Source organism: Taudactylus pleione, unplaced genomic scaffold, assembly GCF_031769625.1.
Source record: "Taudactylus pleione unplaced genomic scaffold, aTauple2 ptg000075l, whole genome shotgun sequence".
Classification (NCBI taxonomy): Eukaryota; Metazoa; Chordata; class Amphibia; order Anura; family Myobatrachidae; genus Taudactylus; species Taudactylus pleione.
This window is the reverse complement of record NW_028284477.1, coordinates 179222-204840: the sequence shown is the minus strand read 5'-3', so window position 1 is coordinate 204840 and position 25619 is coordinate 179222.

The window sequence follows — 25619 nt, the reverse complement described above, 5'->3', positions numbered from 1 at the left end:
ACACACTATACAGATATATCTGCAGATGATGGTCATTCCTATACACTGATCGGCCATCATCTGTGTCTGGCCGCGGGTCCTGGCGGCTGGGGAGCATGTTGGGGATGTGCCCCGCCCCCCTCTCGGCGGCTGCCACTGGGTGTGTACGGACAGTCTGCAGACCGCCTGTACACACGCGCCGATGGACAGATGTCTGAGGACATATCTGTCCATTGGCTGTGCAGCACAGCCAATGTGATATGTTGGCGAACAACATCTTGCGCGTACACACTGGCCGACGGGCAGCAGATATATTGGCCGGTCAATTGATTGGCTAATATATCTTTCAGTGTGTACCCAGCTTAAGGACCGTATTCAATTAGGCTGCGATTACGTCATTTTTGCCTGTTTCACTTATCCCCATATTCAATTACAAAGACTTTTCGCAGGTGCGAAAAGTCTTTGTTAAAAAACAGGCATAAGTTATCACCAATACATGGCGAAAAAAAGTGCAGAATTGGGGTTTAGGGTTGCAGGCTTAAAAAAAATAGCCTGCAGCCCTGGGAGTGTCCCCTTAAAGTAATCTGTGTAAAAAAAATAAAAAAAAAATCCTCAGGACACCCCAAAAAATGTACTTTTTTTGGGGGGGGGGTGAAAAAAAATATATTGGGGAACAAAGTTTTAAACTAGCGAAATTGATTCGGGGGGGTTCCCAAGTATGCGGCAGGTGTTTTCTAGAATGCGGGTCGTAGCGGCAGGTGCATATTTGAAGAATTAAAAAAAAAAGATAAATGCTCTTCTTCACCCCTTCTTCACAGGCGCATTTATGCACCTGCCACGGCTATTTAAAAACCCGACTTACCTTCTGCAGGCCAAAACGGTCCCATAGTGATCCCCCATGTCAGGACATCTTTAGGGAGGTCCCAGGATGATTTCCTGAAAATTCCCTGGACTTTTCCATACTTACCTTTCCGCCGGGTCCCGTTTTCGCTCTCGGATCCTAATTGAATACTTGGATAAAGCGGGCACGCGCCCGATACTTTATCCCAGAAAAAAACAGTGATGCTTTCACAATCTCCCTGGCATGCTTTTTCAAAAGTAGGCAAGTATGGGTTTATGCCAGGAGATGTAGCTTGACATTGTAAGTAGTAGTAAATGTTTAATTTTTGGGCATTAACAACTATATTGTGTAATGTGTCCCAGGACCGATAATTATAATTTCATATCACCGCTATTCAAGGCAATAAGAAATTAAGATTTGAAATTATATATTAAAATACACATGCAGGAACAGGCTCAGAAAGGAGCGTTAGATGTGATCACTTCACTCCTCTATCAGGACCCCACAGGACTACTGAGCATGTGCGGAGCGGAGGTACCCTCTGCCGCTAGGTTTCTGAAGATAGCGTTAGCTGCCATGGCCAAGCTCCTGAATGCATTCCAAAGCTTGGTAAATCTGACAGTCTAGCAGCCCCCATAGAATCCTTTGAGGCTGCTTCTGCTGTCGAAAATGGAGGTATATGCTGTGATCCCGCCTTCTTACATACTGGGTATTCTTAATATTTGCACCCCCCCCCCCCCCCAAAAAAAAAAAAAAAAGAAGAAGAATATAGGTCCCTAAGGAAGGTTGATTGTAGTAAGAGGGCTGGGTCATTGTTTGCGACCATGCCAGGCTGTGCATTCCTTGACATTGTCATAAACAATGCGACAAGTCAGAAACGCCTGCTGGATGGTTGTTGGGAAATATGCTTCCAGTAGCTGCCAATCACATTGGGACCTCCTGGCCACCCTGCATTCTTCCACTCTTCCCTAGTGCCTGCCATGCTGCCAATCACTGCTGATCGGGAATCCCGTCAGCACCCCCCACCCGGAACCTGCAGGTAGGAAAAATGTAAGTGAAACAGCTGCCCAGTGTATACCCAGCTGCTGCTCAAAGGAGTGGTCATCGGGGAAATGTGATCCTGAACATTGATATATATCATTGGTCGATATTTTACAAAATTGATATAAATGTTATGTGTTACAAAAAAATTAAAATAATCGTGTTGGGTATGTTATAAATAGATGTTCTTGTCCTAATTCAATCATAAAAAACTGACAATTTCTGAGCGTTTTTGGAAAAAATAAATGTTTAAAGGGATATCATAATAATTGCTGCATAACATTGTTAGGATATTATGGTGGCTGTTGCCTCTCAGCTACATCTGAGCTGTGCAACCATCACAGTACCCACAGCCAAATGACGTCAGGAACTAACTAGTACCGGTAAATCAAGAACAGCCAGATGTGGCTGCTCTGTTAAAGTACAATTTGTCAGTGACTTATCCTTATTTCCAGCCAGTGGGCACCAGCACCTAGCTGAACTTTACACATCATTGTTAATAATATTATATTTCGTTGAAATGTACTCACTCCCAGTCTCTGAAGCTTGTGCCATATATAAATAATCTTCAGGTACCTGTTTATCAAATACCTGATGAAACTGATTCCATTGAATGGCACATCGTACGTAAAAGCTCGTGCACAGTGTTTCACAGGTGTTTGTAAAGGGAGGGGTTTACTCTGGACATCAGGAAAAAAAAGTTTTATCCTTCAGCAAACTGCAAAACGCTTGAATACAACATGACAGAAATCCAGAGGTCTTTGTTATATATATTTGCAACTACATGGTTAAGCACCGGGCCGCGTCTAGGCTCCTCTGTACCGGCATCCCTAACGCTACATAATAATAGCACCCACTATTAATCAGGGCTGGCTCTACCATTAGGCAGCTGCCTAAGGGCGCCACCACCTAGGGGGCGCAGCAGAGTCTGCCTACCTCCAAAATTAAAGATGTCACAGACATCTTTCTTCTACATCAGTGGTGAGCCTGCAGAATTTGGTCTATCCCCTTTCCTTATATCCCTACTTTTGCTGTATGTGTCCCGCTGAGTGAGAGGGGGAACATAGGGTACGCACACCAGGCTCTTCCTAATAAAGCTTGATGATCTCAGAGTCCCCGGACATCAGCAAGCAGAGACTGTACTGCAGCAGCTGATCTCTGCTCCAGGCAGCATCAGTCACAGAAGAGACAGTCACGATTATGCAATGTTGCCACTTATCGATAGTTTGAGAGGGGGTAGGAGCACACACAGTACTGTGAGCTGTGCAGAGAAAAAGTCACTCAGCAGTGGGAGTTTAGTGGGAGTTCACTAGTGTTACCCACACGGATCTTTATATAGCACCGGCTTGCTGTGCTGGAGAGACTTGTTTGAGCAGCTCAAAAGGAAACCTGCTGCTAATCTTTCTGTGTTCATCAAAGCTGATTTGGAGCCTTTTGACCTGCTCACTTGCTGACTGTGTGCTAACTTGTACAATGATGGTACTACCCTCACATACTGTACAAGGTCACTTAATGGCATGATTTTCTAATGAACTAATTAGCTTGGTGAGACATGGACAGAGTTTTACAACTTTGGGCCTTATTCAATTAGTTTTGCATCGGTGAGAAAGTTCCGCCTGCCTCACTTTTTGCCACCTTCGCGTGTTTTGGAAGCGAAAACTTTTTGTGCGCGTTCCAGATTTACTCTGTATTCAATTGCCAAACAGGTGAGAACGAGACCCGACGATTGTGAAACAGGCGAAAAGTGCAGGTTGAATTGAGGGAATCACTCTGTACACCTGAAAAAGATGGACTGACTTCGGAAATCATGATGGTAGTTTAGTATTAGCCCTAATTGAACTAGTTAGGGTACTTAAGTGGTGGTAATTGCTTGGTATTAGCGTCTAGGTAAAAGTGGTGAAGAATGGCATAAAGCAACGTTTTTTTTGAGAAAATAAGTAGTCCCATCAAATTTGGGGTGCTTGAAAATGGGTACTACCATATTTTAATGTCTCTAAAGTGAAGTTTTAGAAAAATGAAATTCCTCCGTCATACAAGCACCTGCAATCCCCAAAACACTTGGCCCCTTCTTGCAGCCCCCATAGAAGCTTAATTCGCTAGTTTTTGAAGTTGTCCCCCCACTTTTTACATTTTCATCCCAAATTTCTAATGCATTTTTTGTGGTGTTACCGGAATTTTTTAATTCTTCTTTTTGGATGAATTGTCCAAGGGCTTAGAGTGGTTTCCCAGCATCTGCACCCCAAAATATAGATTTTGCACTTCTTTTCTTCTGCTATTCTGTGGAGAAAAAGTATCGCCTATTTCAGTGCATTGACTTTATGCATAGGCGAAAATAGACTGGAATTCAATACGGAGATAAATTTTCAGGCAAAATTTTTGCAAAAAATGGGTTACAACGGCTTTTTGCTTCTAACTGAACACGACCCATTGTCTGCAGCTGCTGTGCAGTAGTATGTCAATGCCGCAGGAGTAGTCTTTTGTAAATAGACATGTTCTGCCAGCTCCTGTTATCCACTGCCGCACCCAAAGATGCAGCAGTGTATCTATGTGTATGTGATTGTGTATATATATTCAGGGCCGCAGAATTACCGCGGTGCAGACTGTGTCTCTGTGACACAGCTGCACCGCGCGTGTAGCGCTGACCGGACGGAGTTCTGTCAGCGCTACACAGTGCCAAACACACAGCCGCTGGAGCCGGCAGCTGTGTGTTTGCTTCAGCAGCTGATGAGAGTCTGTCACTCTCATCGGCTGCTGCTGCTCCCACTGCGGGAACCATCTTCCGGCTCCCGCGGTGGGTAATGGGAGAGACTTCATGACATCATGAAGTCTCTCCCATAATGCAAAGCGGCCCTGGAGAATGGTCGGGAGTAGTTGATAGCGGCGGCGGGAGCAGGAGCAGGGGGTTCAGGTAAGTGTTTTTTTTTTTTTTGATTACGTGTGTCTCTACTGGGGGGGCTACAAGGGGGGATTACTACTGGGGGCACTAGAAGGGGGGATTACTACTGGGGGCACTTGAAGGGGGGATTACTACTGGGGGTACTTGAAGGGGGGATTACTACTGGGGGCATTAGAAGGGAGGATTACTACTGGGGGCAGCTGAAGGGGGGATTACTACTTGGGGCAGTTGAAGGGGGGATTACTACAGGGGGCACTAGAAGGGAGGATTACTACTTGGGCACTTGAAGGGGGGATTACTACTGGGGGCAGTTGAAGGGGGGATTACTACAGGGGACACTAGAAGGGAGGATTACTACTTGGGCACTTGAAGGGGGGATTACTACAGGGGGCACTAGAAGGGAGGATTACTATTGGGGGCACTAGAAGGGGGGCTACTACTGGGGGCACTAGAAGTGGGGATTACTTCTGGGGGCACTTGAAGGGGGGATTACTACTGGTGGCACTAGAAGGGAGGATTACTATTGTGGGGACTACTACTGGGGGCACTTGAAGGGGGGATTACTACTGGTGGCACTAGAAGGGAGGATTACTACTGGGGGCACTAGAAGGGAGGATTACTATTGGGGGCACTTGAAGGGGGGATTACTAATGGGGCACTAGAAAGGAGGATTACTACTGGGGGCACTGCATAGGGGGACTACTACTGGGGGCACTATATAAGCTTACTAATGGGGGCACAAGGGGCACTGCATAGGGGGGGGCGCCAAAAAACCTACTCGCTTACCAAAACATTTGGGCTAGGGCCGGCAGTGTGTATATATATATATATATATATATATATATATATTAGGGGTGTGCACCGGCCACTTTTCGTGTTTTGGTTTTGGATCTGGATCTTTCTTCGTGTTTTGGATCTGGATTGGTTTTGCCAAAACCACCCTTCCGTGTTTTGGGTTCTGGGTTTTGTGTTTTGGATCTGTATTTTTTTTTAAAAAAGCATAAAAACAGCTAAAATCACAGAATTTGTAGGTTTTTCTGCTCCTATGCTATTATTAACCTCAATAACCTTAATTTCCACTCATTTCCAGTCTATTCTGAACACCTCACACCTCACAATAGTGTTTTTATGTCCAAAAGGTTGCACCGAGGTAGCTGGATGACTATGCTAAGCGACACGAGTGGGCGGCACAAACACGTGACCCATCTAGGAGTGACACTGCAGTGGCAGACAGGATGGCAGTTAGAAAAACTAGGCCCCAAACTGTACATAATGCAAAGAAAAAAAAGAAGTGCAAGATGGAATTGTCCTTGGGCCCTCCCACCCACCCTTATGTTGTATAAACAGGACATGCACACTTTAACAAATCAATCATTTCAGCGCCAGGGTCTGCCACACAACTGTGGCTGAAATGATTGGTTCGTTTGGGCCCCCACAAAACAAGCTGGCAATTAATGTGTCCCTGCACAAACTGGCTCTACGGAGGCAAGATGTCATCCTCATCCTCCTCATCCACCGATTCCTCACCCTCTTCAGTGTGTACATCCTCATCCTCACAAAGTATTAACTCGTCCCCACTTGAATCCACCACCACAGGTCCCTCTGTACCTTCTGGAGGCTGGTCTCCCTGGAAGAGCTGATAATTCATTTTGATGAACATCATCTTCTCCACATTCTGTGGAAGCAACCTCCTACGCCTTTCGCTGACAAGGTTCCCGGCTGCACTAAACACTCTTTCGGAGTACACACTGGAGGGGGGGCAACTCAGGTAAAATAGAGCCAGTTTGTACAGGGGCCTCCAAATTGCCTCTTTTCCTGCCAGTACAGGTATGGACTGTCTGACATGCCTACTTGGATGCTGTCACCGATGTAATCCTCCACCATTCTGTCAATGGTGACAGTATCATATGCAGTGACAGTAGACATGTCAGAAATTGTTGCCAGGTCCTTCAGTCCGGACCAGATGTCCAAACTTGGTCCTGCCTGCCCTGCATCACCGCCAGTGGGTTGCTTAGGATACCTAAGTTTTTTCCTGGCAGCCCCAGTTGCGGGAGAAAATGAAGAAGGAGCCGTTGACGTGTCACGTTCCGCTTCAGCTGACAGTGTGTTCACCAGCAGGTCTTTGCACCTCTGCAGGCTTGTGTCGGCCGGAAAGAGAGACACCACATAGGCTTTAAACCTAGGATCGAGCACGGTGGCCAAAATGTAGTGGTCTGATTTCAACAGATTGACCACCCTGGAATCCTGGCAAAGCGAATGAAGGGCTTCATCCACAAGTCCCACATGCCGAGCGGAATCGCTCCGTCTTAGCTCCTCCTTCACTTTCTCCAGCTGCTTCTGCAAAAGCCTGATGAGGGGAATGACCTGACTCAAGCTGGCAGTGTCTGAACTGACTTCACTTGTGGCAAGTTCGAAGGGCTGGAGAACCTTGCACAACACGGAAATCATTCTCCACTGCGCTTGAGTCAGGTGCATACCCCCTCCTTTGCCTATGTCATAGGTGGATGTATAGGCTTGTATGGCCTTTTGCTGCTCCTCCATCCTCTGAAGCATATAGAGGGTTGAGTTCCACCGCGTCACAACCTCTTGCTTCAGGTGATGGCGGGGCAGGTTCAAGAGTGTTTGCTGGCGCTCCAGTCTTTGGCACGCAGTCGCTGAATGGCGAAAGTGGCCAGAAATTTTTCGGGCCACCCAAAGCGTCTCCTGCACGCCCCTGTCGCTTTTCAGAATATTCTGCACCACCAAGTTTATTGTGTGAGCAAAACATGGGACGTGCTGGAATTTGCCCAGATGTAATGCCCGCACAATATTGGTGGCATTGTCAGATATCACAAATCCCCAGGAGAGTCTAAGTGGGGTAAGCCACTGGGCGATGATTTCCCTCAGTTTCTCTAAGAGGTTGTCGGCGGTGTGCCTCTTACTGAAACCGGTGATACACAGCGTAGCCTGCCTTGTAACGAGCTGGCGTTTCTGAGATGCTGCTACTGGTGACGCTGCTGCTGTTGCTGCGTAAGGTGATACATCTACCCAGTGGGCTGTCACAGTCATATAGTCCTTAGTCTGCCCTGTTCCACTTGTCCACATGTCCGTGGTTAAGTGGACATTGTGTACAACGGCATTTTTCAGGACACTGAGGACACTTTTTCTGACGTTTCTGTACAGTCTCGGTATCGCCTGCCTAGTGAAGTGGAATCTAGACGGGATTTGGAACCGGGGACACACTACCTCCATCAATTGTCTAAATCCCACTGCACTAATGGCGGATACCGGACGCACGTCTAACACCAACATGGCAGTCAAGGCCTCAGTTATACGTTTTGCTTCAGGATGACTGCTGTCGTACTTCATCCTCCTCGCTAAGGACTGTTGGAGGGTCAATTGTTTAGTATAAGTAGTGGTGTTCCTACTTCCTCTCTGGGATGATGAACGACTCCCAGCAGCAGCAACAGCAGCAGCGGCAGCAGTAGGCGTAGCAATGCAGGATCCTCCGGAGGAATCCCGGATAGGAGAGTCAGTCATGCCAGTGACATGGCCTGCAGGACTACTTCCGATCCTGACTAAGGAGGAAATTGACGAGGAGGGAGTTGACGGTGTGGTTTGCAGGCGCTTGGATACTACAGGACAACGGGATTTAGGTGTCCCTGGACTGCTTACGGTCTTAGCCAAAGTTTCTGAACTTGACAGTAACTTTTTATGAACGCGCTGCAGGTGCCGTATAAGGGAGGATGTTCCTAGGTGGTTGACGTCCCTACCCCTACTTATTTCACCTTTACATATGGTACATATGGCAAGACAGTTGTTGTCTGGATTTTTATAGAAATATTGCCAGACCAAAGAGGTGGAATGTTTGGTCTTCTGCCCAGGCATGACCGTGATGGGCTTTTTCATCCCACGGACAACAACTGTCTCCCCCGGAGCCTGATTTAAACAAACCACATCACCATCAGAATCCTCCTCACCAACTTCCTCCTCAGCGCCAGCTACACCAGTATCCTCATCCTGTTGTACTTCAACAGTGACATCTTCAATTTGCATATCAGCAAGTGGACTGTGGGTGCTCCTTTCAGCACTTGCAGGGGGCGTGCAAATGGTGGAAAGAGCCACCTCTTCCCATCCAGTGCTGGGAAGGTCAGGCATCGCAACCACCACCACACTTGGACTCTCCTTGGGGATTTGTGATATCTTCTTAGAAAGCACAGTTCTTCGCTGTGCTTTTGCCAGCTTAACTCTTTTGATTTTTTTAGTGGGAGGAGGGCTTCCATCGTCATGTGAAGCTGAACCACTAGTCATGAACATACTAGGGATTGACCTTAGCCGTTCCTTGCCACTCCGTGTCGTAAATGGCATATTGGCAAGTTTACGTTTCTCTTCAGCTGATTTAAATGTCTTTTTCAAGGTCATTTTCCTGAACTTTGCCATTTGGGATTGTATGTGCCCTCTACTATGACATTGGGCATCGGCCTTGGCAGACGACGTTGATGGCATGTTATTGTCTATGTCATGACTAGTGGCAGCAGCTTCAGCACTAGGAGGAAGTGGTTCTTGATCTTTCTCTATTTTATTTTTATCGGAGAAAGTTTGGTCCTCCATTTATGTTATATCAATTTGATATATACGTGCGGCTAAACACAGAAAATAATTTTTTTTTTGGTTTGGACTGGAGTGTACTTTCGGGGGTTACAGCACCCTTAACGGTCAAGCCAGCCGGCCCTTTACTTATGACACAGGCGCACGCTTGGCACTACTTTGTTGATGCACGTGCGGCTACTGCGCACACAATTCACAAACACAGAAAATAATTTTTTTTTTGGTTTGGACTGGAGTGTACTTTCGGGGGTTACAGCACCCTTAACGGTCAAGCCAGCCGGCCCTTTACTTATGACACAGGCGCACGCTTGGCACTACTTTGTTGATGCACGTGCGGCTACTGCGCACACAATTCACAAACACAGAAAATAATTTTTTTTTTGGTTTGGACTGGAGTGTACTTTGGGGGTTACAGCACCCTTTAACGGTCAAGCCAGCCGGCCCTTTACTTATGACACAGGCGCACGCTTGGCACTACTTTGTTGATGCACGTGCGGCTACAGCGCACACAATTCACAACACAGAAAATAATTTTTTTTTTGGAGTGCACTTTGGGGGTTACACCACCCTTTAACAGATGAGCCAGCCGGCCCTTTACTTATGACACAGGCGCACGCTTGGTGTTACTCCTTTATTGATGCACGTGCGGCTACAGCACACACAATTCACAACACAGAAAAGAAGAATTTTTAATTTTTTTGGGAGTGCACTTTGGGGGTTACACCACCCTTTAACAGACTTATGACACAAGCGTACGCTTGGCCCTGCTCCTTTGTTGATGCATGTGCAGCTACAGTGCACACAATTCACAAACACAGAAATAAATGTTTTTTTTTTGCACTTGAGTGGAGCACCCCTGATGGACAGATCAGCCCCTGGACAACACTACAGCACCCCTTTAGGACTACAGCCTTTAGGGGACACTGCACAACACAGCCCAGCCAGCCCCAATAGACTTTTGGAGTGGACACAGCCCCTATGGACAACTGACTGCACAACACAGCCCAGCCAGCCCCTATGGACAACAGCAGCACAACATAGTCCAGCCAGCCCCTATGGACAACAGCAGCACAACACAGCCCAGCCAGCCCCTATGGACTTTGGAGGAGTGGACACAGCCCCTATGGACAAGAGCAGCACAGCCAGCCCTAACTCCCACCCTCCCTCTTCGCTGTCCACATCCGGAGTGAGAAATGTCGCCGACGCGGGGACCTTTTATAGAATCCCAAACCCGCGAGATCCGGAAGGTGGGATGATGACGTTTTGCCTCGATTTCAGTTCCGAGTCAGGCGGGAAAACCTGAGCCGGACTTGGTTCCCGGCTCAGATCGGGGTGGCTCGTTGGGGTTCGGATTTCAGAAATCCGAACCCGCTCATCCCTAGTATGCCCGTCTGATCTTCCCTACGTGCAGTCCAATCAGACGATGTGACTGATTACCCCTAACGTGGTATGTGGAAGGGGCCAACATCGGGCATTTGGGCATTGGATCATCCAGTGTGTACGGAACGCCTGATATGTTGGCCCATTGGCGGGGAGGAGGTGGGGGTGTCGTTCATCGCATCGCTGGGTACACCTATCATTTAGTATGTACCCAGCATTAGAACTGCTATCCCTGTATCCCAACCGTTGTTGGTCTGAAAAAAAAGCCTCCAACAAATGCAGACAGTAGGAGGAGGAATGAATAGCAACAAGTGTCATACAGAGGTAAGACAATGTATATAATTTTTATTTAATAAATTACAATTTCTTTTCTTTTTGTCAGATTTTGGAAAAGGGATTCTGTGGGTAAGGTATAGTGCCAGGGAGTGGGTATAGGTGAGGCATAGAGTTAGGAAGTGATGGTGAGTAAGAGAAATTACAATTGGTAAGTCATAGTGGGCGAAGGATATTTCAGTGGTTGAGGTATGGTGCCATGGTGTGGTGGCAGGTGTGGGGTATTTCAATGGAGGACGCATGTCATGGGACTGTGATGCTGCCATCACTGTGTCCATGCCCTGCTCTCTCTTTCCCTTTCCTTCCCAGCCAGGCATAGCGAGACGTTCACCTCCCAGACAACACGAAGACCTGTGTGCAGCCTGCAGAGAGCCTGATGGTAAGTGGCAGTGCCAGTAAAGCCTTAGCTGGTGCTACTCTTTCTATTTTATATGTAGAAGGGTGCGAACTAGGCCCTTGAGGTGTGTCGTTAGGAGAAAGGGGTTTTGGAGGAAATATGTGATGAAATGGTTAGGTAAGTGGTGATTATAGTTAGAAAATGGTGCTGTAAGGTATTCTGAATATATTTTTTTATTGGTTGATTTTATAATGGCAGCAATAGTAATTGGATAGGACAAAATAAATCTAAAGTAAGAAAACAAGCAGGAGCCCAACATAAAACATATTGAAACAGTAATAAAATGATTGGGGCTTATTATTGATATTGGGGGTAGGAGGGGCAGTAAGCTGACGCTTTGCCTAGGGTGCCAAGAAACCTACACCAGCCCTGGTCATAATTGCATACTGCTGTGCCACATGATAACGGCATATACATAAATATATTTAAGTTGAGAGCTAACTCAACTAGGAGGTACCCCAGAAACCTCCAAATAGCACTACAGAAACCAGTACACCCTCCCAATGCTGGTCCAAACCATGCCTCTTAGAACTGCAATACAAAATAGAAGTTGCTCATATCAATTTAATGGTCTGTCACAGGTGCTGGTAAAGGGCGGGGATTACTCTGTACTACAGAAAAAAACAAGAAAAAAGTTTCCCTCCAGCGCACAGCAAAAAAACCAGCAAAAAGGCTTGTATACTATGTGATAATAGAAAGGTCTTTGCTACATAAAATTGCAAATACATGGTTAAGTGCCGGGCCACATCAAGGCACTTCTGTTCATTTAAATAAGATTATGGCAAACACGAAGATGATATTGTTTATTGGCACCTGTTAAATTATTACCTTATACTTGGAACAGTATGTTCATTTTAATCTATTGGCCAGTGAGTGCTGCATCTGGGAAAGAGAGTCATGGGAGTGTGAGTGTGTGGAGAGGGCACTGATACTCTTTCTAGCACAGGGAACCAAAATGTCTAGTTACAACTCTGCTTCCTCCTCATCAACATCCCTTGAAGATGTGCCTGCAACTGGGCGCGGTGGTCGTGTGGGAGAATAAAACAATTTTATTATGAAGAAAAATTATTTGATAAAGACCTCTGGCAACATTATACAAAATCCAGGTTTAGTTTAAGTATTTACCTGCTACTTCCTGAGTTGTATGTCTGCCTCTGCATCTTCATGGTAGTGCTGTGAAATAAACAGTATAACAATATAAGACAACTTAAACCTGAAATGATGTGGTTATGTCATAACATTTACGTGTAATGAATACTTGCAGACCTTTTAAATATGGATAAGATCAGGTGGAAGGATCCCCTGCACCTGCTCCTCCTATGCCAGGCCCAGCACCTGTCCTTAATGCAGCTTTGTTCTTTGCCATTTTGTCTTTCATTTTTGATGTCGGGAACCCTCTTCTGACAATGGGTCTCAGAGAACTCGAATTACCAAACAGCAATGACAATCTAAGAAGAAAAAAACAGTGCCATGTGCATGCTACATATGTTGAAAAACCGTGTCAATAAATGATAATAGAAAAAGAAAATTGTTGCTGCAGGTATGCTAAAACAGATACATTTAATAGTCAATCATAAAATAGAAAAATGCATACAAAGAGATCTAAATAGTACTATAATATATATATATATATATATATATATAAATATATATAATGTACAGCATAGGCTCGGCACTCCTCCTTCAGACATATAGAAACATGGGTGCCCTCTGCAGTAATGGAAATAGCAGTGTAGAATGGCAAAGGCAATTGTCTATTTTGGAGTGCCGCTGCCATTCTACACTGATATATATATATATATATATATATATATACAGTCAGGTCCATAAATATTGGGACATTGACAGAATTTTCATGTTTTGGCCTCTATTCACCACCACAATGGTTTTGAAATGAAACAAACAAGATGTGCTTTAACTGCAGACTTTCAGATTTAATTTGAGGGTAATTACATCCAAATCGGGTGAACGGTGTAGGAATTACAACAGTTTCAATATGTGCCTCCCACTTTTTAAGTGGCCAAAAGTAATGGGACTATCAACTCAAAAGCTATTTCATGGACAGGTGTGGGCTATTCCCTCATTATTTCATTATCAATTAAGCAGGTAAAAGGTCTGGAGTTGATTCTAGGTGTGATATTTGCATTTGGAATCAGTTGCTGTCAACTCTCAATATGAGATCCAAAGAGCTGTCACTATCAGTGAAGCAAGCCATCATTAGGCTGAAAAATCAAAACAAAGCCATCAGAGAGATAGCAAAAACATTAGGTGTGGCCAAATCAACTGTTTGGAACATTCTTAAAAAGAAAGAACGCACTGGAGAGCTCAGCAACACCAAAAGACCCGGAAGACCACGGAAAACAACTGTGGTGGATGACAAAAGAATTATTTCCCTGGTGAAGAAAAACCCCTTCACAACAGTTGGCCAAATCAAGAACACTCTCCAGGAGGTAGGTGTATATGTGTCAAAGTCAACAATCAAGAGAAGACTTCACAAGAGTGAATATAGAGGGTTCACAACAAGATGCAAACCATTGGTGAGCTACAAAAACAGGAAGACCAGATTAGAGTTTGCCAAACAACATCTAAAAAAGCCATTACAGTTCTGGAACAACATCCTATGGAAAGATGAGACAAATATCAACTTGTACCAGAGTGATGGGAAGAGAAGAGAAGGAAAGGAACTGCTCATGATCCAAAACATACCACCTCATCAGTGAAGCATGGTGGTGGTAGTGTCATGGCATGGGCATGTATGGCTGCCAATGGAACTGGTTCCCTTTTATTTATTGATGATGTGACTACTGACAAAAGCAGCAGAATTAATTCTGAAGTGTTTCAGGCAATATTATATGCTCATATGCAGTCAAATGCTTCAGAACTCATTGGACAGCTCTTCACAGTGCAGATGGACAATGACCCAAAGCATACTGCAAAAGCACCCAAAGAGTTTTGTAAGGCTAAAAAGTGGAATGTTAAGCAATGGCCAAGTCAATCCCCTGACGTGAATCCTATTGAGCATGCATTTCACTTGATGAAGACAAAACTGAAGGGAAAATACCCCAAGAACAAGCAGGAACTGAAGACATCTGCAGTAAAGGCCTGGCAGAGCATCACCAGGGATGAAACCCAGTGTCTGGTGATGTCTATGCGTTCCAGACTTCAGGCTGTAATTGTCTGCAAAGGATTTGCAACAAAGTATTAAAAAGTGAAAGTTAGATTTAGGATTGTTTAGTTTGTCCCATTACTTTTGGCTCCTTAAAAAGTGGGAGGCACATATAGAAACAGTTGTAATTCCTACACTGTTCACCTGATTTGGATGTAATTACACTCAAATTAAATCTGAAAGTCTGCAGTTAAATCACATCTTGTTTGTTTCATTTCAAAGCCATTGTGGTGGTAAATAGAGGACAAAATATGAAAATTCTGTCAATGTCCCAATATTTATGCACCTGACTGTATATATATATATATATATATATATATATATATAACAACCACAGGGCGGCACTCCATATAAAAAATGACAAACTGTAGAGGATAATTTCTACAGTTTGTCATTTTTTCTACGGAGTGCCGCCCTGTGGTTGTTATGTTCAGTCCGTCCTGGTTCCAGAGGCTGACTGTGGAGGGCACCCGGCTCAGGACATTGTGGAACCCGTGAGTGCCGGAGGCTTAGACGTGTGTATATATATATATATATATATATATATATATATTACTATTTATAACTCTTTGTATGCCTTTGTCTATTTTATGATTGATTATTACATGTGAACCATCGCTGCTGCATCAGTGTGTATGGTCTGGCACGACAGCTGTTTCGGTGCCCTTGTAAGAAGGTACCGGCGGGTACCGAAACAGCTGAAGGGCCGGACCATAAACACTGATGCCGCAGCGATGGTTCACTTTATACGATGAATACTATGATGATCACTTTGGCACTAATGCACTTTCTTTTGTGAACAGACATTTTCTACCTGTTTCATTTTTGGACAAATAAGCTGATGACATAAATTACTTTTGCTGCATAATATTGGTGTGCTGGTCGTCAGATCTTCTGGACATTTGCTGCTATTTATTAATATATGACTAAGCACCCAAAAGAAAATATAACAGAGTGTCAGGACTTGTGACACACACACACACACACACTATATATATATATATATATATATATATATATATATAGAACTCCAAATCGCGCGGCACACTCCTTCCCATGTAGTCACAAGCTGCCGCGGTGCACGCAGTAGTATTCAGACACATAACTCCAAAAAGCAGCACTCAGCGGTCTTGTAAATAACGACTCCTCACAGTTTTAATTAGGCAACGTTTCGGGCTTTAATGCCCTTTGTCAGGCTGCATACATATAAAAAAAACATAATACAAATGTTTACCATAAATACCTGAGATCGTCACCTGCCAGCATCCGTCCCCAGGAAGCAATCCTCCGCCTTGTGGGCTCGGCTTCTGGAAATGCCAGATGTGCGTCACTGCAACACCTGACTGGAAGGTTACCATGGTAACCCGATGCCAGCCGGGGAAGATCGTGTATACCACAAACATTGTTATATCACCTATAAAAAAAGTTAAAAAAAAGAAAAAAAATACAATACAGAAAATAAAGGTGAATAAAGTGTACCTGAAAAAATAATTACCAAATACTAGTTGAAACATACAAAATATAAATAATAATATAAATAAAAAATTAAAACAATGAAAAAATCAATTAAAAAGTGAATCCATACATGAGGGAAGCTAGTGCACTAGCGAGAAAAGAGCATATGCATGATGTACTAACAATCCAAATATATAAATATCTCCCTAATATGGCATCTACTCGGGACATCACAAGAAGACATTAAAGTTGAGATGATCGTTAAGTCCCCTTGGTCTAATCGTGTCCAACAGGTGGATCCATTTCATCTCCAACCTCATAAGCTTCTTGTTCCTGTCTCCTCTTCTCCCATTATCGGGGACATGGTCAATTATCATGTGTTTGAGGCTAGATAGATTATGTCTCAATTTGGCAAAATGCAGAGCCACGGGTTGTTTAGACCCTTTTCCACTACTGGCTGCTCTGATGGAGGATATATGTAGGGCCATGCGCTCCCTAAAAGAATGCATGGTCTTCCCTACATAGCAAAGTCCACAAGGACATTTAATTAATATGTGACAAAAGAGCTTGTTCAGGTAAGTCGATGTCATATTTCGAACTTGTATCCAGAATGTGGGTGAACAAAGTGTTTTCCCATTATCATGTGGCCACATGTTGTGCAGCCTACACATTTGTGACACCCATTTTTAGGTCTACATGTATAATTGGGTAATCTATTATATTCCATAATATCAGACCGGACTATCCAGTCCCTGATCTTTTTGCCCCTTTTGTAACATGTTCTAATTCTCGTCTTTCTGAGAGTGGGTAAATCTCGATCACTTTGTACCATTGGCCAAAGTTGGTTGTTAACCTTTCGTATGACGTCATATGAGGTGGAATATGTGTGTACCCAATTAATGACATCATCCGATTTTTCTTTTTTGCACATGCTTCAGAGTGTCTTCACGGGCAATGAGATCCACCTTGTTTTTAGCTGAGAGTAATGCTGATTCTGAGTAACCTCTATGTTTGAATTTTTTCATCATATTATTCATTTTCTCCTCCAAGATTTTAGGGTCACTAGAGATCCTCTTTACTCTCAGCAACTGTATGGTAAACTGTTGATTGTTGACTTCGGGTGGAAACTATCTGCTCGCAAAAGGGTATTTCTATCCGTTGGTTTAGTAAATAATTTTGTAGATATTTTCTTATTTTTCACTGAGATAGTGATGCTCAGAAAATGTATTTCCTCTAGGCTCATATGGTGTGTAAACTTAATTGGGTGATCCAATGATTGATGTTTTCTATAAGGTCTATCAGATCATTGCATCTCCCCTTCCAAAAAAGTAATACATCATCTATGTATCTCTTATAACAGAGAATACTTTCCCGTGTATCTCTATTGAAAAAATAATCCTTCTCGACCTCTCCCATATATGCATTGTCATATGTTGGTGCAACATGCGATCCCATTGCACATCCAATTTTTTGTTGGTAGTATTGCCCGTCGAAATAGAAGTAATTTCTTCTCAGGGATAAGTCCAGTAGAAATAGAAAGAACTCCACCTTTGACCCTTGGTATAAATCATTATTGGTGATAAGTTTTCTTACTGCTTTCACCCCTTCTGTATGGGGTATATTGGTATATAAGCTAGATATATCCAGCGTACATAACCATGTCCCAGTAGGTATCTCGTTTAATTCTACCAAAGTATAAGTTCTGCAGTATCCTTAAGGTAAGTATTCTCAGCTTGGACGCAAGGTTGTAAAAAATAGTCTAAATAGACTGTGATGTTACTAAAAAGAGAGCCCCTTGCCAAGGCTAAAGGGCATCCAGGGGGATGGTTGAGGCTCTTATGGATCTTGGGTAAGGTGTAAAGTAATGGTACCCTTGGTTGTTCATTTGTTAAGTATTTTGTAGACATCTTCTGTGATGGTTCCTCCATTTAATGCCACCCCAAGTAGGTTGTATATTTTGCCTTTGAATGTATCTTTGAGGTCTTTGTTTAACTTCTCATATACAGATAATTCAGATAGTTGTTGATAGATCTCATCACAATATTTATCTAGATCAAGCACTACAACCCAACCCCCCTTGTCCGCTGGTCTAATCACAATATCCTTGTAGGAACTTAAATTATTCAATGCTATCCATTCCTCTTTATTAAGATTATTTCTATAGGGTACAGTACCTCCTCCTTAAAATCCCCACTAATTCTCGTATCCAGATATCTGAAATAACTGTTTATAGAAATGTTATTTGAGGGTGGTTCAAAATTTGATTTAGCTTTCAAGGGATTCTCCACCTTAGGATGTGGGTTTGGATTATTGTTAAAAAGTCCCTTAGTTTCAACTGCCAATTGAGGAATTGATGGTAGATTTTTCCTTTAAGGGAGTTGTGTTTATTCGTAAGCACAGGTACACTTTATTCACCTTTATTTTCTGTATTCCATTTTTTTCTTTCTTTAACTTTTTTTTATAGGTGATATAACAATGTTTGTGGCATACACGATCTTCCCCGGCTGGCATCGGGTTACCATGGCAATCTTCCGGTCAGGTGTTGCAGTGACGCACATCCGGCATTTCCAGAAGCCGAGCCCATGAGGCGGAGGATTGCTTCTGGGGACCGGACGCTGGCAGGTGACGATCTCAGGTATTTATGGTAAACATTTGCATTATGTATTTTTTATATGTATGCAGCCTGATGAAGGGCATTAAAGCCCAAAACATTGCTTAATTAAAGCTGTGTGGAGTCGTTATTTACAAGACCGCTGAGTGCTGCTTTTTGGAGTCATGTATGTGTATATATATATATATATATATATATATATATATTATATATACAGTCAGGTGCATAAATATTGGGACATTGACAGAATTTTCAGATTTTGGACTCTATTCACCACCACAATGGCTTTGAAATGAAACAAACAAGATGTGCTTGACCTGCAGACTTTCAGATTTAATTTGAGGGTAATTACATACAAATCAGGTGAACGGTGTAGGAATTACAACGGTTTCTATATGTGCCTCCCACTTTTTAAGGGGCCAAAAGTAATGGAACAAACTAGACAATCCTAAATCTAACTTTCACTTTTTAAAACTTTGTTGCAAATCCTTTGCAGGCAATTACAGCCTGAAGTCTGGAATGCATAGACATCACCAGACGCTGGGTTTCATCCCTGGTGATGCTCTGCCAGGCCTCTACTGCAAATGTCTTCAGTTTCTGCTTGTTCTTGGGGCATTTTCCCTTCAGTTTTGTCTTCATCAAGTGAAATGCATGCTCAATCGGATTCAGGTCAGGGGATTGACTTGGCCATTGCATAACATTCCACTTTGTAGCCTTAAAAAACTCTTTGGTTTTTGCAGTATGCTTCGGGTCATTGTCCATCTTCACTGTGAAGTGCCGTCCCATGAGTTCTGAAGCATTTGACTGAATATGAGCATATAATATTGCCCAAAACACTTCAGAATTCATTCTGCTGCTTTTGTCAGCAGTCACATCATCAATAAATACAAGGGAACCAGTTCCATTGGCAGCCATACATGCCCACGCCATGACACTACCACCACCATGCTTCACTGATGAGGTGGTATGTTTTGGATCAGTGGCGGGCTAGGCTGGGGGGCAGGGTGCCATGTGACCCCCGGGCCGCAGCGTCATGCGGGCCGCGGGCAGTCTGTGTCACTGTGACACAGACTGCACCGCGTGTGTAGCGCTGACCGGACGGAGTTCGGTCAGCGCTACACAGCACAAACACACAGCCGCTGGAGCCGGCAGCTGTGTGTTTGCTTTAGCAGCTGATGAGAGTCAGACAGACTCTCATCGGCTGCTGCTCCCACTGCCAGAGCCGGACATCTTCCGGCTCCCGCAGTGGGTAATGGGAGTGACGCGTCACTACCATAATGCAAAGCGGCAGATGGAGGAGCTGATCTCGGCGGCGGGACCAGGAGCAGGAGCGGGTAAGTGTTGTTTTTTTTTCATATTATGTGTGTCTACTGTGGGGGGTCTGGCACTATAAGGAAGAGACCACTACTGGGGGCACTACAAAGGGCAAAGGGGGGGACTACTACTACTGGTGGCGCTACAAGAGGGGGGACTACTACTACTGGGGGCACTACAAGGGGGGACTACTACTACTGGGGGCACTACAAGCGGGGGACTGCTACTACTGGGGGCACTACAAGGGGGGGACTACTGCTACTGGGGGCACTACAAGGGGGGCACTACAAGGGGGGTACTACTACTGGGGGGACTACTACTAGGGGCACTACAAGGGGACTACTACTAGGGGCATTGCATAGGGGGGAGGGGACTACTACTAGGGGCACTACATAGGGGGGAGGGGACTACCACTGGGGGCACTGCATTGAGGGACCACTGCTGGGGGCTCTATATAAAGGGCAATAGTGGGGGTACTGCATAGGGGGAAGACTACAACTGGGGCCACTATTTAAGGGGCACTGCATAAGGGTTACCACTACTGGGGGCACTATATAAGGGGCTTACTACTGGGGGCACAAGGGGCACTGCATAGGGGGGATCACTACTGGGGGCACTACTTGAGGCCTGCATAAGGGTGTCCTCTCCTGAGGGGGGGCGCCGTAGCACGCATGTTCTTTCAGGCATCCTGGCTGCACGCTACTCCTCTGCCAGGGCCACCTGCATGCATTTGCCCCCCAGGCTAAAAGTTGCCAGCCAGCCCCTGTTTTGGATCATGAGCAGTTCCTTTCCTTCTCCTTACTCTTCCCATCACTCTGGTACAAGTTGATATTTGTCTCATCTGTCCATAGGATGTTGTTCCAGAACTGTAATGGCTTTTTTAGATGTTGTTTGGCAAACACTAATCTGGTCTTCCTGTTTTTGAGGCTCACCAATGGTTTACATCTTGTGGTGAACCCTCTATATTCACTCTTGTGAAGTCTTCTCTTGATTGTTGACTTTGACACATATACACCTACCTCCTGGTGAGTGTTCTTGATTTGGCCAACTGTTGTGAAGGGGTTTGTCTTCACCAGGGAAATAATTCTTCTGTCATCCACCACAGTTGTTTTCCGTGGTCTTCGGGGTCTTTTGGTGTTGCTGAGCTCTCCGGTGCGTTCTTTCTTTTTAAGAATGTTCCAAACAGTTGATTTGGCCACACCTAATGTTTTTGCTATCTCTCTGATGGGTTTGTTTTGAGTTTTCAGCCTAATGATGGCTTGTTTCACTGATAGTGACAGCTCTTTGGATCTCATATTGAGAGTCAACAGCAACTGATTCCAAATGCAAATGTCACACCTAGAATCAACTCCAGACCTTTTACCTGCTTAATTGATAATGAAATAATGAGGGAATAGCCCACACCTGTCCATGAAATGGCTTTTGAGTTGATAGTCCCATTACTTTTGGCCCCTTAAAAAGTGGGAGGCACATATAGAAACCATTGTAATTCCTACACCGTTCACCTGATTTGTATGTAATTACCCTCAAATTAAATCTGAAAGTCTGCAGTTAAAGCACATCTTGTTTCATTTCAAAGCCATTGTGGTGGTGAATAGAGGCCAAAATATGAAAATTCTGTCAATGTCCCAATATTTATGCACCTGACTATATATATATATATATATATATATATATATATATATATAGCCATGCGAAGGTGCGGCACTCTCAGTAAATAAAGCACGACAACTGTGTCTTAAATAATTGATTATTAATAAATTTTATTATTATTTAAGACACAGTTGTCGTGCTTTATTTACTGAGAGTGCCGCACCTTCGCATGGCTATACTACTTTATATGTGAGGGCACCTCTAGACATTGTTGCCAGTTATTGGGAGTGCCGGACCTCTGCTGGACTATATATATATATATATATATATATATATATGTATTTATATATATATATATATATATATATATATATACACACACATATGCATAGAGTCTGGCACTCCAGATACAGCAAAATTCAGTGCTTCAGTGCCCTGCCTGAATGAATAGTATATATACAGGCAAGTGGATGGCACTTGGAGACTTATGATAAGAATAATGTCACAGAGACTGTCTGTATACATACATACATACTGTAACAAGAATCACATAGACCGGAGTAAAATCCAACAGAAGTTTACTTTCTTACCATAGACAGATATACAGGTCAGTGCAGTGTTCACAGGCAAGATGTTACAGCAGGTACACAGAATCTTCCATGCAGCAACACAGTTCTTTTAGTGGACCCTCAGGTCCAGGATCCCTAAACTAGTCACTCCCAGGGCCTATAACCTGGGTGACTAATTCACCATTAGGATCCTTGTGGATTTGCACTGACACAACTTTACAGACAGATAACAAGTGCTGCTAATTAGCCTTGCTTGTGGCTTACAAGTAATCCCAGGAAAACCTGGACTGGATCTCATTACCATGCTGTTTATTGCTCCATCTCTGCAAAAACCTGCTGCTCCACATTAAGTTCATATGAAAGCATGCTGTCCCTGTCATACTCCTTCCCCCCCTTAGCTTCAACCACCCTTGCGAAGCTAAAACTTTTGAGGCGAGCTCTCCCCTACCACTTTCCAGAGCTCGCCTTGCACCCCTTCTTCCTCCCCTAGCTTCACCATACGATTGCTTGGAGGTTCGGGACCCACAAACCTTCTGGAAAGGGCATCAGCATTGAGGTGCTGTTTCCCTGGTCGATGCTGTACCTCAAATTTGAATGGCTGTAAAGCCAAAAACCAGCAGGTCACCTCTGTATTTTCAACCACTGTAAGGGAGCATGATTTGTGATTAGCCGGAATTCTCGCCCCAACAGATAATATTTTAGCGACTCTATTGTCCACTTAATCGCCAGGCACTCATGTTCCACACTTGCTTTCTCTGGGCAGCAATTTCCAGGTAAGACAGAGTATAGGTTTCTCCTTCCCATCTACCTCTTTGGAGGTAGAGGCATCAGTCTGCAACACAAACTGCTTCTTAAAGTCAGATGCTTGCAAAACAGGCTCTACACACAAGGCTTGTCTTAAATCTTGCCAAGCAGTCTCTGCTGGCCTAGACCACATTATCTGGTCTGGGGATTGTTTCTTAAGGCACTCAGTCAGTGGAGCCGCCCTAGTGAAAAAATCACGTATGAATCTGCGATAATAGCCCACCAGACCAAGGAATGTTCTGAGTTGTGATTTACATTTGGGTTTAGACCAGTTGAGGACTGCTTCCACTTTACTGGGCTGAGGTTTAACCTGCCCTCTGCCTATGATATATCCCAAGTTTTTTGCCTCCACCACTCCAATGGCACATTTCTCAGGGTCAGCGGTAAACCCATGTGCCCATTGTTTGACATCAGTGCTCCTGGTGGTTCTCTCACATCTGTTGCTAGGAGATGAGGACGCCAGGTGGTTACTCCATTAGATCCTCCTACCTGACTGCTCCATCACCTCCACCTTGCTCTGATTGGATCCTCTTCCTTTTTCACCACTGCTGGTTCTCTGCTCTGATGCCGGTGATAGCGTTCAGTACGTGCCTTCCGGTTCCTGTGTGCGTGTTCCAGTTCCTCCTGTCCAGCATGTATCTCAGCAGTCTCAGCCACACTACTGCATCTGAGTGAATTTTTAGTTCCTAAGCATCATGGCAGTCTCAGTCGCACTGCTGTGTCTGAGTGAACTCTTGTTGTTAGACTGCACTGCAGTCTCAGTCGCACTTCAGCATTTGAGTGGACTATGGTACTAACTTCACAACAGTCTCAGCCGCACTGCAGCATCTGAATAACTCTAGTAATTGACAGCCCCGCTGTCTCAGCCACACTTTAGTGTCTGAGTGGACTTCCTGTTACCAATATCACAGCGGTCTCAGCCACACTGCAGCATCTGAGTGGACTTTTGTTTCTTACATCCCGGCGGTCTCAGCTGCATTACGACAGTAAAGCCTAAATCAAGTACACATCAGCTGTCAAGATTGCAACTCATCCCCAAGGCCGCACCTTAGACAAGTACACATTAGCCCTCAAGGCTGCAACTCGGCCCCAGGGCCGCACCTCAGCCAAGTAATAATCATTTTCCAATGCAAAGTATGGTACACCTTCTGTTGGTAATTACTTTACCATTTACTTCTACAACATTTTCAAATGCATTTATCAAGTTCCCATCATTCTGTTGGTCTTGGCCAAAGTCCTGTAAAGACACTTCCTTGCCGATGGGAATCCACTGTGCCTCGGTCTCACTCCCCATCTGCTGCTCACTGGCCAAGGAGGGTGTTACAGCCACAAAACTTTGGGATACTGCAGAGCTTGGTACTCGGGACACCTCTGACATGGTCCATCTGCTGTGATCATGCCAAGCTTTATTCAATTTTCCAAGAGTCAGGTACTGCTCAATTACCACCGCTAACTCCTCAAATGTTTGGGGGTCAGCTTGTAGAGCCCTTTGTTGTACAACTCGGTCTAATGCCCGTATAACAAGGTCTAGAGAAACCATTTCCACCACACCCTGTGCAGAATTTTTATCCGGCTGCAACCAGGCTTTTCTCAGTCTGGCTATTTTTGACAATTGTACTCTAGGAGGCTCAGACAGGTTCAACCGCCACTCATGAAACTCCTGGGCTTTACTGGGGCCAGTTACCCCAACCCTGCTGAGTATAGTCTCTTTCAGAAGAGGCTAGGAGCTGGCCTCAGACACTGTTAAATCAACATATGCTTTTTGTGTCTCCCCTGTGAGACAGGGAGCTAATTTGGCAGCCCACTCCTCCTCTGCCCATTTTAAGCGACCAGTAGTGCGTTCACATGTGCACAAAAATGCCTCAATATCATCTGTTGGTGTAAGCTTTTATAACACGCTCCTGTCCAGCATATTTTATTTCCTGTAATTCAGCATGTAGTAACTGTATTTGAGTTTGCTGCCCAGCAGCCAGAGTTTACTGCCCTGCAACCAATTCAGCAAACACTTTCACCACTTCCTCCATATTACACTGCTTTTCCACTTTGTGGATAAATATAGCAGGCTTAATTAACTCTCTCTTGCAATCCAGATTCACAGCAATCTATATTAGCTGGCTTCCCTTAAAACTGCACTACATTTCCTGGGCTCCCAGCCCCATACACAGGAATTAAGCAGTTTTATATTGTGCACAATTTGCATATACATATGGTCAGATTATCACTGTGAATAACTGCCATTTTATGGCTGGCCTGCCACACTCACCTACCTAGCTGCTAAGAATGCGACTGCGACTCAAGCTGCTGTGCAGTGGGTAGCATCCTGCAATGCGTCTCACTGCCGCTGTGGGTGGATCCGGTCAATGTATTTGGACTCTTGCTGTGTAGTACAGCGATTGCCAAAAGTTTTGAGAATGACACAAGTATTGGTTTTCACAAAGTTTGCTGCTCCAGTGTTTTTAGACTTTTTTTGTCAGATGTTACTATGGTATAATGAAGTAAAATGACAAATATTTCATAAGTGTCAAAGGCTTTTATTGACAATTACATTACATTTATGCAAAGAGTCAATATTTGCAGTGTTGACTCTTCTATTTCAAGACCTCTGCTGATGGCCGACCATTCTTGCCTAATCAATGCTTGGAGTTTGTCAGAA